Raw genomic sequence first — 14,308 nt, forward strand, 5'->3', positions numbered from 1 at the left:
ACAAAAGGAAATTTTTTATGAAGGCCTTCAATTTCCAGACCTGCTCCCAGTGCTTTCCTCAAAAAAACAAAAACAAAACAAACAAAACCAAAACCACCTCACCACCAACTAGCAGTTTTGGGGTGCTTGCTCCAAGGACAAGGTGCAAGCAGATCTCCTTGAAGTCTGTAGCTGATGCTACTACAACAGCTTGAAAGTTAAGTCTCCCTTATCTGGGTCATTGCTGATATATTGTCTGCAAATTAGTATCCACTGCACCCATCCGGAACGATACGCCATAGCTTATCTTTTTAAATTTTTATAGACAGCCTCCTAAAATTGCCTCCCCCCATTAATGTATAAGAGAATTTTTTTTGTCTGGTGCAACGTAGTAACTTTTGCAGGTTTAGGTGCCATCCAGACCGATTCCCCTGAACTCAGCTTAGGCTTCCTGTTTCTGGAAAGTTGTGAAACTACACGTGGTTTAGAGTGGGGGGGGGGGGATGGGGGGGAAGGGATATTATATTAGTTCTAAATAAAATGGTGAAAGAATTGACAGTATTAAATTTTTTTTTATGCAAGTACAGTGGCAGGAGCAGAGCAGTAGAAGTATCTTGCCTCAAAAATAAGAGCAACTTTTTGGAGGTAAAGAAATGATCATTAGTATCATTGGATTTGAGTCCTGATTTGTGTGCTACTTGCAAGGCAGTTTCATTGATGGCTCATCAAGCTTTAAATTACTGGTATGGGAGCAATCATGTTGTTCAGATACCGGGAGGATTAGCTATTACCATAGGGATAGGAGCTGAATCAAATGCTCTCCATCTTTCTGTCCCCCTTCCTTCACCCCACCCCGCCATGCTACAGATATTATCAATGCTCACGTTTGGATGAGCAGCCTACAGAGCCTCGGTAACGCCTGTCTTCAAATTAGCGATTCAGCCAACTGTTCTACTGATTAGACTCCAGCACAATGACATTAGCCCATCTTGGACTGGGTCTTAAAATTACTATCTGGCTTTGAAGTAGGCCTTCTGCCATATTTGCACTGCCCTGGCCCTGAACTCTCCTTCCCCTCTCTGAAATACTCAGCTCCAGCAAGGGCAGCACTAAAACAAAGGAGGACAAAGATTCTGGACTTCGCACTTTGGCTTCTTAGAGACAATGAACAAAGAAGAGCCCTTCGGTTACTCCAGATTTAAGAGGAGAGTTGCAATCCTTCTAGAGATACGAACTGAAAGACCACCCTGATAAGCATGTGTTCCCTTTGGTGATAAAGTATGAACTAACCACAAGACAGGAGCAGGGCAGACTGGACTAAGAGCGGGGGAGAGAGGAGACAGAAAAAAAGAGGCTTTGGGCACATTATTGCTTCAACACTAAATGCAGTGAAGTCTATCACATATATGGCAACATGCCAAATACTAATGGTTTATGTAAATTCCTGTTACAACAGCATAAGAGCAGCACAATGAAGGGACTCCTTCCACACGAAGCCCACTCTCGCCCCTCCATTTCTTTGAATAGCAGGACAACAGATACTAACTCGCCTATCTCAGAGGTTGAACAAGCTGCCTCTGTTAACCCTGATACACACAGACCCAAAGGCATGCCAGCTCCCCAAATGCTGCTCTTGTACTGCACCGATTTATTTCAATACTTACTAGAGCATCACAGGGGCTGTTGAATAAGCTCTTTCTGAAAAACAAACCTCTATTAACAAGGCATATTTTTCCTGAGGATTATTTTTCTACCGCTCTCCTAGTGAAAAAGATAACTACATAGCCCACATACTGTAAATAACAGTAAGTGCTTCTGCTTTGTCTTGTATGGCTCAGATTCATGTAAACTACAACAGTGAGAAGCAAGCTTGCTCTGCCCACAGTATTTTGTTATCTTAATTTCTATAAATGCCCTGAATTTGTATACTTTACCACTCAGCATGCAGAATTTTTACAGTTAACAGATGTTCCTGCAAGAGGTCCTCTTAGTGAGAAGAATCTGGGGACCCCTCCTCTGCCTGGTATTAGCTTCAGCTACAGGACAAACCTGATATTACCAATGTCACGCTATCTGACAGTGGGATGTACAGTCAGAAAGCTCCAACAATACTTAGCAAGCAGTAGATGACATATTTGATTCCTTCAGCAATGTTCCCCACTAACACACGTTTGGCTTTCAATGGCTTTACTCCTTCCTCGTTAGCGATATACTGTAGAGCCTGGAGCAACATACTACAGTTCAGAAGGCAGCCAACTATCACTGCTTTACAAAACAATCTGTTGCTGAATCAATATTTTCATGGCCTCCAGCTACTAGAAATGTCAGTATTTTTAAAGCTGCCAAAACACTGAAATGTCATTTTCAAATCAAGGCGTAGATGTTGATCTCCATCACACTTATATAATTGGATGTCAGCAGAATCGCTCGGGATTTGCAGATGTAACAGCTCAGAATATGGCTTCATCATCTTGTTTATTTTCTATCTTGTCTCATAAGCCATTATTTTTAGAACCCTTAATCTTGAGGGAAGGTAACAAGCCAGAGACTCAGGCTCTTATTAGGACAGCTGTTATAGTTCCTTAATTCTCCACTTACCAACTTCCTTGCAGTCTGTTAAACTTCTGCTGCAGCAATGGGTAGAAGCATCATCAAAAGAGCAGACATTTGCCTCAGCTGGAGCGCTGACCAGACCTCTCTTTCCAAACTCTGCGCTCCTTTTGATCTCACTGCTTAGCTTCTGTTCTGCTGTTGATTTTCTCCTGTTTCTGTATTGTTTACCAAGTTTTTGGCAAACAGTTATTTTCCAGATAGGATTCCTGTCTCCTTCTGAGAGCTGATAATCCAGAACAAGTCCCTCACTTACAATGTTCATTTTTACTTGACAACAGACTTCTTCAGTTCGTACCTTATAACGTGCTCACAAGCACACAGGAAAAACCCACCTTTTAAATATGATGTCTGACTGTGCAGTCAGTAGTGAGAACTAATGGCTATAAAGTATTCAACAAAAATAAAAATGATGATCAGATAAATCTAAAGTAGGAAGAGAAAGAACTAGATAATGTTTTTTCCACCTGGCTAGACAGACCCCACTACACGTCATCATCCCGAAGCAGAGCAGAAAAGGAATGGCGTGAGCCAGAGAAGAACTGTGCAGGCCAGACACAGCTATAGCAAACAAGCTGGCCCACAGTCTCCTGGGTCAGCAGACAACCTGCAACTGAAGAGAGTTAATTAATATTTTTGGTGCGTGACCATGCTCTTCAGTTTTAATTGGTGACAAGTGAGCAACCAAAGAAATGTAAGTGGAATTTCATTTATCTGTATGCAGCAGATCAATATTCACTCAGCATGCAACAACTCCTTGCATCTCAAAGGGATGAAATAAATTGTCAGTCAGCAGCATGCTTTTGTTGTTGTTGGAATTTTTCTAGCTAAATTATTCACCTTCTCAAAAGGCAATCTGATAAATGTTTATTTCTTCATAATGCATTCTAACAACTGCTGATTTGTGACACTTGCAGTGAACAGAATTTAAATTCAGAGCAGGGCTCTAGGAAAATACTAAGTGGTACAAACACAAAAAGGCTGCAAGATTCCCCCCCCCTCCCCCCCGCCACCTCCCCAGCTTCAGATATTGCAATGGCCTCCCATGGTATAAGGGGCACTAATTGAATTTAAGAGATGTAATAAGTGAGAAATTCTCCTGCTCACACCACAATGAAAGCCAACTCGACAGCACTGGCAGTAGCTGCAGCACCAGAACAGCACATAAGCACCAATTTCACAGCCAAGGCAGAAGAGACTGTAGAGCTATAAAGTTCACTAATGAGTGTTAGCTGAGGGCAGTCCTGTACAGCCATGGTGAAAGTTTCACAGGCACTTACCTCAAGAGGGAACAAAAATCAGACTATCCATTTTGCCAGTAATAATCCTTGACTGGTGTCATTTTCAATGTCGTGGAAAAGAAGAAATTAAGATTTTTCTTATACCTTATCAAAAAATTGAGCTCCTACAACATACAATGAAATCTGGAATCTTATGGAGTCCTGGAAACAGAGATAATTAAACATAATCATTCTACATCAAAGCATTTCAGATTCTAAGTATTACTATCTCATGAGCTTAACTTTGTTTTCATTAAAGTATATCTACAGTAAAGTAATCCTTTCTGTTAGTATCAGTTCTATTAGTTTCAGTGCTGAAAAGCATAACACAGGTGTAGACGCAAAATTCATATTGTGAAGAGCCCATAAAGACCATGTTCCTGAAAACTACTATGAATACAATCATTAGTGTCAATTTGAACAATTTCACATGAACATAGTGCTAAAGTATCCTCAGAATCATGACAGAATCACAGTTGTGATTTAATGTGTTAGCTAACAGAGTTAGAAAAGACCAGAGGGGAAAGTTCTTGGGAATAAAAGAAGATTAAATGATTACCCAGGGAAGTTAAATGTTTTGTAATGTTTTGTTCGAACACACACTACAGATAGCTTCAAGAAGAATTGAGTCTCAGCGTAGATGTTGAATGATGAGAAAAGCAGCATTGTGATTCTGCACAGAGAGCCTCCAAAGAATAATATGGCAGAAGGCTGGCAGGGAAAAGGAAAGGGGTTATGATTATTAAAGCAGAGGAAACAGGAAAAATGCAAAAAAGGTGGTATTAAAAAATAATGGAATAACATAAGACGTGAACAGTACAAAAAACAAAAAAAGAATTTGGTGAAGCATAAAGATGGGATTCATTTAGGGAAAAGTGTCACAGACAGCATGTTCAGAACAGTTGCATTTTCATATATGCTGGAAGAGGGTGATATAGCTTTGATAGCAGCTTGCAAGGATGCCGCAGTAATCCAGATGGTAAGTTATGAGACCCTGTTTGAGAGTCTTAGTGAGAGAGAACAGAAAAGGGTAAACAAATTTATACTGCCCCATTCTTAAGGTGTCGTATTTTCTTATTTGATTCAAATGCTGCTGAGTTTACCTTACACCAGAGGGAAAACATACAAATAAGGAGCAGAAAAGAAAACTCCACTGGGGGCAAAAAAATATTGGCGAACACAGATTAATCTCTAATAATTATTTTAAAATAATTAGGCAAAGAAATACAAATCAAACAAGAGCTATAACTTATGTTAAACACAGCTGTAAGTGCCACATGCATGTGATATGCCTACATCCTCAGACGGAAACGAGGAAATGAGGAAACATAACAGATGTTGTTGCTGCTCAACATTAGGCAACATGAATGACTCCACTTGTTTTCCTAAATAAAGATAAAAAAAAGCAAGGGAAATGAACATTAAGAACCTAAATTCATAAAATATTAAATACTTCACTTAGCTGATTCAATGTGTGACACCCTTTCTCACTACAAACCTCACAGCTGCTGCTAAGTGATGCCAAAAGGAAGGAAGCAGAGGTGCGGCATTTGTGTAGCATGACGGGGCTTTGACATAAGCCACAGCAGAGGTGAGAGACCCTAAAACCTGTACTTTAGAAACTTTCAGAAAATTTGGGGTTACAAATCTTAATGTTACAGTCTTAAAGAACCTTCTAAGGTTATGTTATACTGGGGAGGGAAGAGTGCCACAGTTTAACTGTTGACATGGGAGTTACTTAGGGAAAAATATTTGAAGCTTTTCAGAAAACAGCCAGACCTTTGCAAACTAAGAGAACTCCGTCCCTCCCAGGAGGCCGCTCTGAAGGGCTTTTGTAAGCAGGGGGCTGGTTTCAGCCCCCTCAGCTGCCCGCTGGTGGGACTCGGTCACAGCGCTGGCAGGTGCGCTCGCGGCAAGTGCTAAAGGGTGTTTTGCAGATTTAATTCCTGCTAGCCCTCACTTGCACCTTTAGCCTAATGACGCTGTCCGTTTCACTCCTCCAGGACAAGGCTGACGTAGACAGAGCAAGGACTGCAAAGAGCAGCTCTGTAGTCAGTCAGTGAGATATGGATGTAAAAGATGGAAGGGAAGTGGAAAAGTGCAGGACCTGCATGCAGCTAGAGTCTGGGCCGGGCAGGAGTCTCTCTGCTTGGAGACTGGTCTTTTGTAGATAGGCACTTCCTGCCTTTTTTATTTGTCGTGGACATTTAGACTCTCCCCACTCCCCACTGTCGCTGTCTTGAAGTTACCTTTTCAGCAGAAAGGCTCCTTGCTGCTCCAGTTTACCTCATTCCTTACTAATCACTGACTGCAGTGACACGGCACGAGAGATGCCAGATACTGCTGGACTGGGTTTTACTCTCTCACTTTCTAGAGAGCTATGGGGGAGATCAACAAAACTAGTCTTCTACTTTTATGCTCCCCCATGCTTCAAACTACTTTAACTGAGGAATCCAAGGAATACTGCCTCATTTTTATCACCATATATTCTTTTCCACATTCTCCTTCCTCCAAACTCACACTACCAAAAAAAGCTTTGTAGTAATACGTTTGCACCATTCAGCAAACTATAGTAAGAACCGACAGTAACTGCTGAAAAAGTTTTCACTTTTTTTTTTAGAAAATATAATTTGTCTGATGCCTACCTATCCTCTCTCCCCACTGAGTCAGTGCACTGATAATCATGCCAGTAACACGCAGATACAGATCAAGTGATGCAACCAGCTCTGTCTCAGCTTTGACTTTCAACTTCATGTTTTACTTGGATGAACATATTACAGTCTGAAAAATATAAAGATATTTTTCCTCCAATGAAAGCTGCTTTTAAGCGGCAGCGGAACTGTCCCAGATTTAGACGAGGAAGGAAATAGTCTAACCCACCTAAATACAGGGAAAAGGATGAAATTCTGTCAGCTGTTCACAGAAATAGGTCATCTCAGATCATGCAAACTAACAATCCAAATTAAGCCAGCTGGAAAAGCATGTTCAATACATTTGTGGCTCTAAGGACATATTTTGCCTCTCTTTGGACAGGTGTTGCTTAGTGCTTGACACAGCAGAATCCAGCTTGTCTAATTTTGATACTAGTGATAATGCCAAGTTTTTCAAGTGCACTGTTACCAATTTGTTCGCTCACTTCACAAGAAAGGTCTTTAATTCAAGCATCCAAATCTCAAAAGCAAATTTCCAGTTGTCATTAACTGCGCAAGATCCATACAGGTATGTTCTGCGCAGCCACATGGCCTCCTTTCTGCTTGTGATGTATTAACAGGGATTAACAAACAGTCCCCTCGCTGACATGGTAAATGCAGTGAGCGTTCACCTTCCTGAGTAACAGGGGCCCAAGGATGGGTATCCAGCTTTCCTCCTCCATCTGCATGTGTCCACCACCACCATCAGTCAGAGTAATTACATTTCAGGATTGATTAACAGCTCTAAGACGTGAACTGAAAGAATTTTAGAGGGAAAAATCCTTAATGTTAAGAAACACCTAGAAGTAAGATGAGCAATTATCAGAAAAGTTTTGATTACCATAACACTATACAAAAAAAAGTTAACAGAAGTACCAAGATCACAGAATACTAAAATAACTTCAGATTTCTTTGATTTTTATACTTCATTCGAATCATGGTGAAAACAGTTTTTGTAATGACTTTGCTATCTAACATCCACAGAAAGCAGGTAGAACACAATATACTAATTGTATTTGTATTTTATAAATGCCTGAACATTCCTAAATGCAAGGGAGTCTGAAAATTCATTGGAAGTAGTCTGATAACAGTCATTTGAAATTTTTGGAAGTTTCTGCCAATTTTTTTTTTTTTTTTTTTAGTAACATCTTTATATTTAGAAACCCTGCTAGAACCATTTTTACCACTAACATAAAACAGCTTCTTAAAAGAGACTACAAAGACAGTATCTCATTTCTATCAGCCTTCCCAGTATTGCATTCAAGCAGCTAAAATTACAAAAGACAGTCCTGTCCTAAAAATATATGCACAGTCAAAGAGCTGAAGATGTACAAGAGTAATATTGAATATTCTAGGTATCCAAAAGGCTTCCTGAGCTACATAAAATGGCTACAAGATAGCTAAACACAAGTACACACAAACGTATCTCCTGAAACATGGAGACAAAACCTGGGATGCCCCTTTTTGTTACATCTGGTTTAAATTTAAATGTAACAGGGAAATATCCGATTCTTGTGTGTTTTGCTTCAAGTCTCATTTTATATGAGGTTCCAAAACACTTACAGAAGAAAGAGCATTAGAACTTGGTTACGAAGAACACCAAACTGAGCGTACAGCTTGTGAGCATTTGTGGAAGTTGCGTGCTGATACCCACAACCACCACCGCTCTCATCACCACTTCTATCAGTACATTAACAATGAGCGTTTTGGTGATTCTGGAAGAGCTCACCAAGAATGAAGTGCTGGAATCAGCGAACATCTATTCGCACAAAGAGCTCTAGTGACTTTGGACAGACTGCTTACCCGAGAAGCGATTCTACAGCCATGACTACTGCAAAAAAGCAACGTCCTGTGCTTCCTCTAACCTTGCCGTGGAAGCTGAACCTGCCAACTGCAGCCCCAAACGCATAACTCAAGCTCAGCTAAGACATGTTACCTTACTGCTACAAGGGCTGTCTCTATGACTTACCATGGACAGAATTACAGGTTTCCCTGTACTCTGCAATCAAGTCCTATAAAATTGTGTTTATCCATGCCATGCTGCTTTTGCTGGTATGAATGCTTATCAAGTGCCTGTACACGTAGAGCAAATACATCCATAAATGAAGAAACATATCAACCGATGCTTCAAAGCACAGGCTGTGCCCTCTGATTCACCACCTCATCTCCCTTTGCTATTACATAACAGCAGAAACTTGGCTTCTAAATCAACTGCTGAAACAATCATGGCCTGATGTAGCCATGAGGGACTGAGGGAACCAGCTCTCCCCCTAGAAATCCAGTCAATTAAATTCTGCCCGGAAGGGATCCAAACTAATATCAAAGATGCTGCCATAAGGGTAAATTCCCCGGAGCACAGGGTTAATGATTTAGAGCATGTCAAGTTGGCCTGAAGCAGTGGAAACAAAGCTGCTTCTAAATAAATAAATAAATACATAGGGAAACAATCAAAATAAATGCACTGCACCGATTACCAAAAAAAAACCCCAAAACACATTCACACACAGCCTACAGTAATTGGTACCCTATTTAAGGGCTACTCTCACATTAACGCTAGCATATTTGATATCCCATGATCATTGAAACATACCAAAGAGGCCGTTAATACCTGCCAAAACCCAAAGCGTGAGTCAACCATCCCTCAAAGTAACTGCAGGCCCTGCTAGGAGGAGATGAAGTGTTTTGTTGGGGTTGTTTTTTTGTTTTGGGGTTTTTGTTTGTTTGTTTTTTATATTCAAACATGGATGCTGAAGGTTGGACATCATCTTTGCAGACTGTAATTCTTTCTTAGGTATACGTATTGTCCCGAACAGTAAAATATAAGAACCCTCAGAGGCTCTAAAATATTTATTCCCAACATCCCTGTGATGTATAGATGTCTGATGATATGAAGATTAAATTTTTCTACAACTTAGGACTCCAGACACATCTGTACAACTAATTGCATATCTAGAAGTTTAAATGCACTCCTTTCCTCCCCACCCACCCAGCATCATTCCTGTGTTTGTCCCACTGCAAGTGCCAGACAGGCATCTATTTTTACAAATACAATCCATTCAGTGTGCAAAAATTAACAAAACATATTTATATGAAAGTTATGAAGCAAAAACAATTATGGAATACTATTATTCTGCTTCTGAGGTTACCTTTAAGGGAAACTCTTCTGTCTAGAAGAGTTGAAAATTATGTAGGAAATTTTAAACCTTGCAAATACAGCTAATGATATAAATTCAGTCTTGAATATGTCCTTCTAAAGCACAGCTGAGGAACATCTAGAAGTACTACTCAGACACACAGCAGCTGAGAGAAGAACCTGTATTACAGCCACTGTGATCCAGGGCACATTTGAAGAGACAGGAGAGATACCGTGGTGATTTAGGTTCTGAACAAGATCACCACAAACTGAGATGCTGAGCAAGTTCATTCCTCAGTGTTCTAGTTCCCCACCTATAAAATAAGGATTACAAAGTAGTGCCAAGATATTTCTGCCAGGAGTAACCAATTTGCCTCCCCAGAAGCAGATTTGGGCACATAAATTTGCTGGAGCATAAGCACAGAGCTGCTAGAAAAGCAAGCAGCACTCATTCTCTTTAACCACTAACCAGGGCTTAGAGCATTTTTGCAGGACATGGAAGACTCATGGTCACTTCCTTCCTTATCATAAGGGATGCAAGTCTCTGTCTGTCTCTCTGTCTCATTAAAGCACCATGTATCACCGTATTGAGCAGTGATCTTGTAGCCTCTCCCACTGGTCCTGTTCTGCTGTTAATAAATCTTTACAAATTTACTTGACCAGAGGCACAAGTACATGTCCTTAATGACCAAAAAAAGAAGTATGTGTTCTCTCCCTCTCTGTCCATTTACACAAAGTGAAACAGTTCTAGCTAGAGAGAAAGAGGGTTTATCACCCTTGAACACAGAACCACACCGCAGCTATGACACCCTCAGAGAATACAAATGCTCAAATTCCTTAAGTCAGCTCTGACCACTTTTCATTTGTTTAAGCTCAGCTGCCAAATTAAAAGATCCATTAGTTTTACTCCCCAAAATAAGAGCATGGTCTTTTCTCCTTATTTTTTGTGCTTTACCTAATAAGATGTTTTAGGCAGGGACAATTTACCCATGTCAAGCACCATCAAAAGCTTTAGGAAGATATTTTGAACTACTGTAATAACATGGAATCGATTCCTCAAGCAGCATGAAGGACCCAGAGTACATGCAGCTCACATGTATTGCAGTAACACCACGGAGAGCCAGAGAAATCCAAAGAGGCAAAAGACAAGTAAACGAGCACCTGATTTTTAACAGCTACATTTAAAGATGTATATACATGTGCACTGTATCATTTGTGCATTTTAAACTAACTTTTTTTCTTAGGTTATAACTCTGCAAAAGAGCCTTTAAACAAATTTGACTAAGCAGATCTTCAAGGAAACCATGGTAGTATTATATAGTTAGGAGCCTGGCTGTCACCTCGTTTGTCAGCCTCATTCTAGTTGAATTATGTTCCCCTTTACAAGCTGCATCTAATAATTTAATTAAGTGAATGGAGTTAGTTTCCAGGATCATTAATAGACTGTTAAAACCATCAAAATGAAAGCTCTCTAGAGCTGGACAAGTTTATGCTTGTAACTGAAAAATATTTGGCCATTTTGCCTAATTAGTTCTACCATCCATTCACAGGAGTCCTGGATATTTTTGCTTTGTCAAAAATATCATTTGCTTATGTGATTAAATCTACACAAAAAGCTTGCTTTATGAAGTTCCCGAGCTATAATTTGTAGCAAGCTAGTTTCTTATGATACCTACCTAGCTCCCATTATCTCAGCACCTCGTCTCTACAGCGTGAGGAAGCAAGTGCTCTTGTACCCACCTTACGGGCTGGGGCCAAGACACAGGAAAAGCTCAGAGGAGCTTCAAGTAGAGCAAGGCCCTGAACCCAAGGTCTCCCTCAGGTGAACATAGACAATTTCTTCATTAAATATATCTAGAGAATAGATCTCTATTAGAGAATTGCCAATAAAAAAATATAAATAAATAAATAAATAAAAACCCTGATGACAAAGCACAGGACTGAATGACAACTCGTTTTCTTTCAGGCCAACAGCCTCAGCCGGATCCCATGACAGGAACAAGAATAAACAAGATGTCAAGCATTCAGATACGGTGAGACTATGTCTGATGCTAGAATAAACTGGTTCTAAGCTGTTAAGGTGAGTACACACCACGGTGATGTGCAAGACATAAGAAAATGGAAGTTAAAACAGCAGCAGAACAATGAGGTAGTTAGATGCTTGTTACCATGGCAACCAAACAGCAGGAAGCATATATGCTAGAAAGAGCCCTTGAGAAATTCCAGGGAGGAATGAGAGAAACTGCAACAAAACCAGGGTTTTGGCTACACTAGACTCGAAGCGAGAGTCCCATTCTGTCTATGTTAGTAGGAGGATGACGTTCAGACCACAGAACTAGTATCCTCAGAAGCAACCCAAGCACAGGGAAATCATGCGTAGGTGCTGTAGTGAAGACACGGTATGAACGCAGACAAAGGGAGTTTGAACTCTCAGTTGAGAGGGACAGTCCGGAAGTCCTTGCTGTAGCCCATTCTCTCCCTGGGCTGTACTGGGTCTGCATATTAGCAAAAACTACTCCCTCCCACTGATATGTTAGTGTCACACTACCTTCTGGCTGATAGTCCAGATAATAAAATCATCTTTTAAGATCTCTCTTTATGGTCGAGTACATGTCACATGTAAGATTAAGCTCTACTTTTGCAATTTTTTACTTTCCATCTAAGAAGTCGAGAAGTTCTACCGACAGCATTTGATGCTTCTATTAAGTGTCAGCAAGGAGAAAAGGCACTGGTGAGCTACTAAGACACGGCAGCTACCTAGATCACCTTAAGTCCCTTTCCCTCCCAGCTCATTAGTCACTCCAGCTTTCGCACCTCAGATCACCCAGAGATTTCAGCATTCTGCAGGCAGCCGAACGGGCAGGACTGCTATTACCTCCTCCTTTGAAGGGAGAGAGGAGCAGCAGCAGCAGCCAAGGGTCCTTTACTTTCAAGCACTCCTTCCGAGTTGGATATTTAATGTTGGCAGTCATACTGTAAGCTCATTCTTTTAGAAAAATTCCTAAGGGAAGAAGCTGTACCAGAAATACTGGCTGAAATAGTAACCCTTCATCTTTAAGGTCACAGGAAAAACCATTCTTGTAAGCTCAATGAAAACTGATCTGATGGATACGAATGAAAGCAAAAAGAGTTGCCTCCTGTACAAACACCTCCAAAGTAAATAAAACCCTTGAAGGGAAATGACACAGTTAGAGTCAAGTGAAATAGCGGAAAGATAAATTATCTCAGGAAGCCAGATTCACTCCTGTGCAATAAGTCACTAGCAGGACAAAAAAGACTGGAAATCATGGCAGGTTTTAATAAATCAAAAAAGGATGAACAGCCTGACCCACCAACTGTGCCTTCTCCCTCTAACAGAGCTTTACAGACGAAAGCTGTACCACTGGCAATTCAAATCTAACCACTGCACCAAACATTTTTGGTTATGAAGCTTTTGATGGGGGTTAAAGGTGCTCATTTTAAACTGGAAAAGCAGATTAAGATCTTACTTGAGGAATTAAAAACATGAATAAAGAGGTAGAACTAGAAAGTTCAGCGCAAGCACAGATGGAATAGAGCCACAAGGCCCAATCCTCCGTAAGCAAAATAACCACATTTTGATTGCATTAGTCTGGATTTACAGGGCTTAGCTGAATGTAGTATTTGGACCAGATAGGGTCAATTTATAAGGAAATAGCTGCTTTAAGAAACACCAATAGCACGGGAAATTCCAGATAGCAAGTTATCTTGGGCAAGGAGTGCAAATACCAGAAGTCTTTCTCTACTTCTGCCATGATGCACAATATTGACAGTTCTAAATACAAGTTATTAAAGAGATGATTTAATAACAGTAGACATTCCTATGAGCCATCTTTTATTATTATACCCTGTAATATTATTTTGTATGCAAAGCTGTAAAGAGAAGAGAGAACTCTAAGGCAAATATGGCCAGAGCACAGAACCACTTTCTTACTCCATCACAAGCTCATTTTCATTTCATCGCCATTTCCCTTTACATAGCTTTGACCATAGCCAGACACTCTACGGACATACCCTAGGTACATCCCACCCTACAGACAGCCTGTGAGCATTCACTAAATTTTTCTTCACAGAAATTTCAAAAGCCATGTGTGTGCTAGAAAGTTTTTCCAAAAATGGCAGTGCTCTAATGGCAGTAACAGAGTACAGCTACCAGCATCATAGCTCTAGTTCTATACGTGGCAGCGTCCCCAGAGAACGTTAAGTTTCCAGGGCATTTTCAAAATGCATAGTGGGACTTCAAGTTCTCTTGTCAGGGAACTGGAGAAGATAAGGGTCAAAAACCTCAGTCTTTGCTCCTATTCTAACCTTTTTCATACCCTTCTTAAGAAGTCTCAAATTCCTCTCATTACATGTAATTAAGATCTTTGAATCTCTGCCTCTGCAGAACTACCATTTTAGCATTAAGGATAGTAAAGGGTAGGTGGCAGTGCACAAGACAGAATCTAGTTCAGTATTGATCTAACATACGATATGACAGGATTTAAATAAAAAACAGCTCCTTCCAGTTTCATTTGAAGATATGACAAAGCCTGTTCATCAAATACAACACACCAATCAATCATATTCTAATTGGAAGCTTTTTTTGCCAGCATGCC

Source organism: Dromaius novaehollandiae, chromosome 15, assembly GCF_036370855.1.
Source record: "Dromaius novaehollandiae isolate bDroNov1 chromosome 15, bDroNov1.hap1, whole genome shotgun sequence".
Taxonomy (NCBI): Eukaryota; Metazoa; Chordata; class Aves; order Casuariiformes; family Dromaiidae; genus Dromaius; species Dromaius novaehollandiae.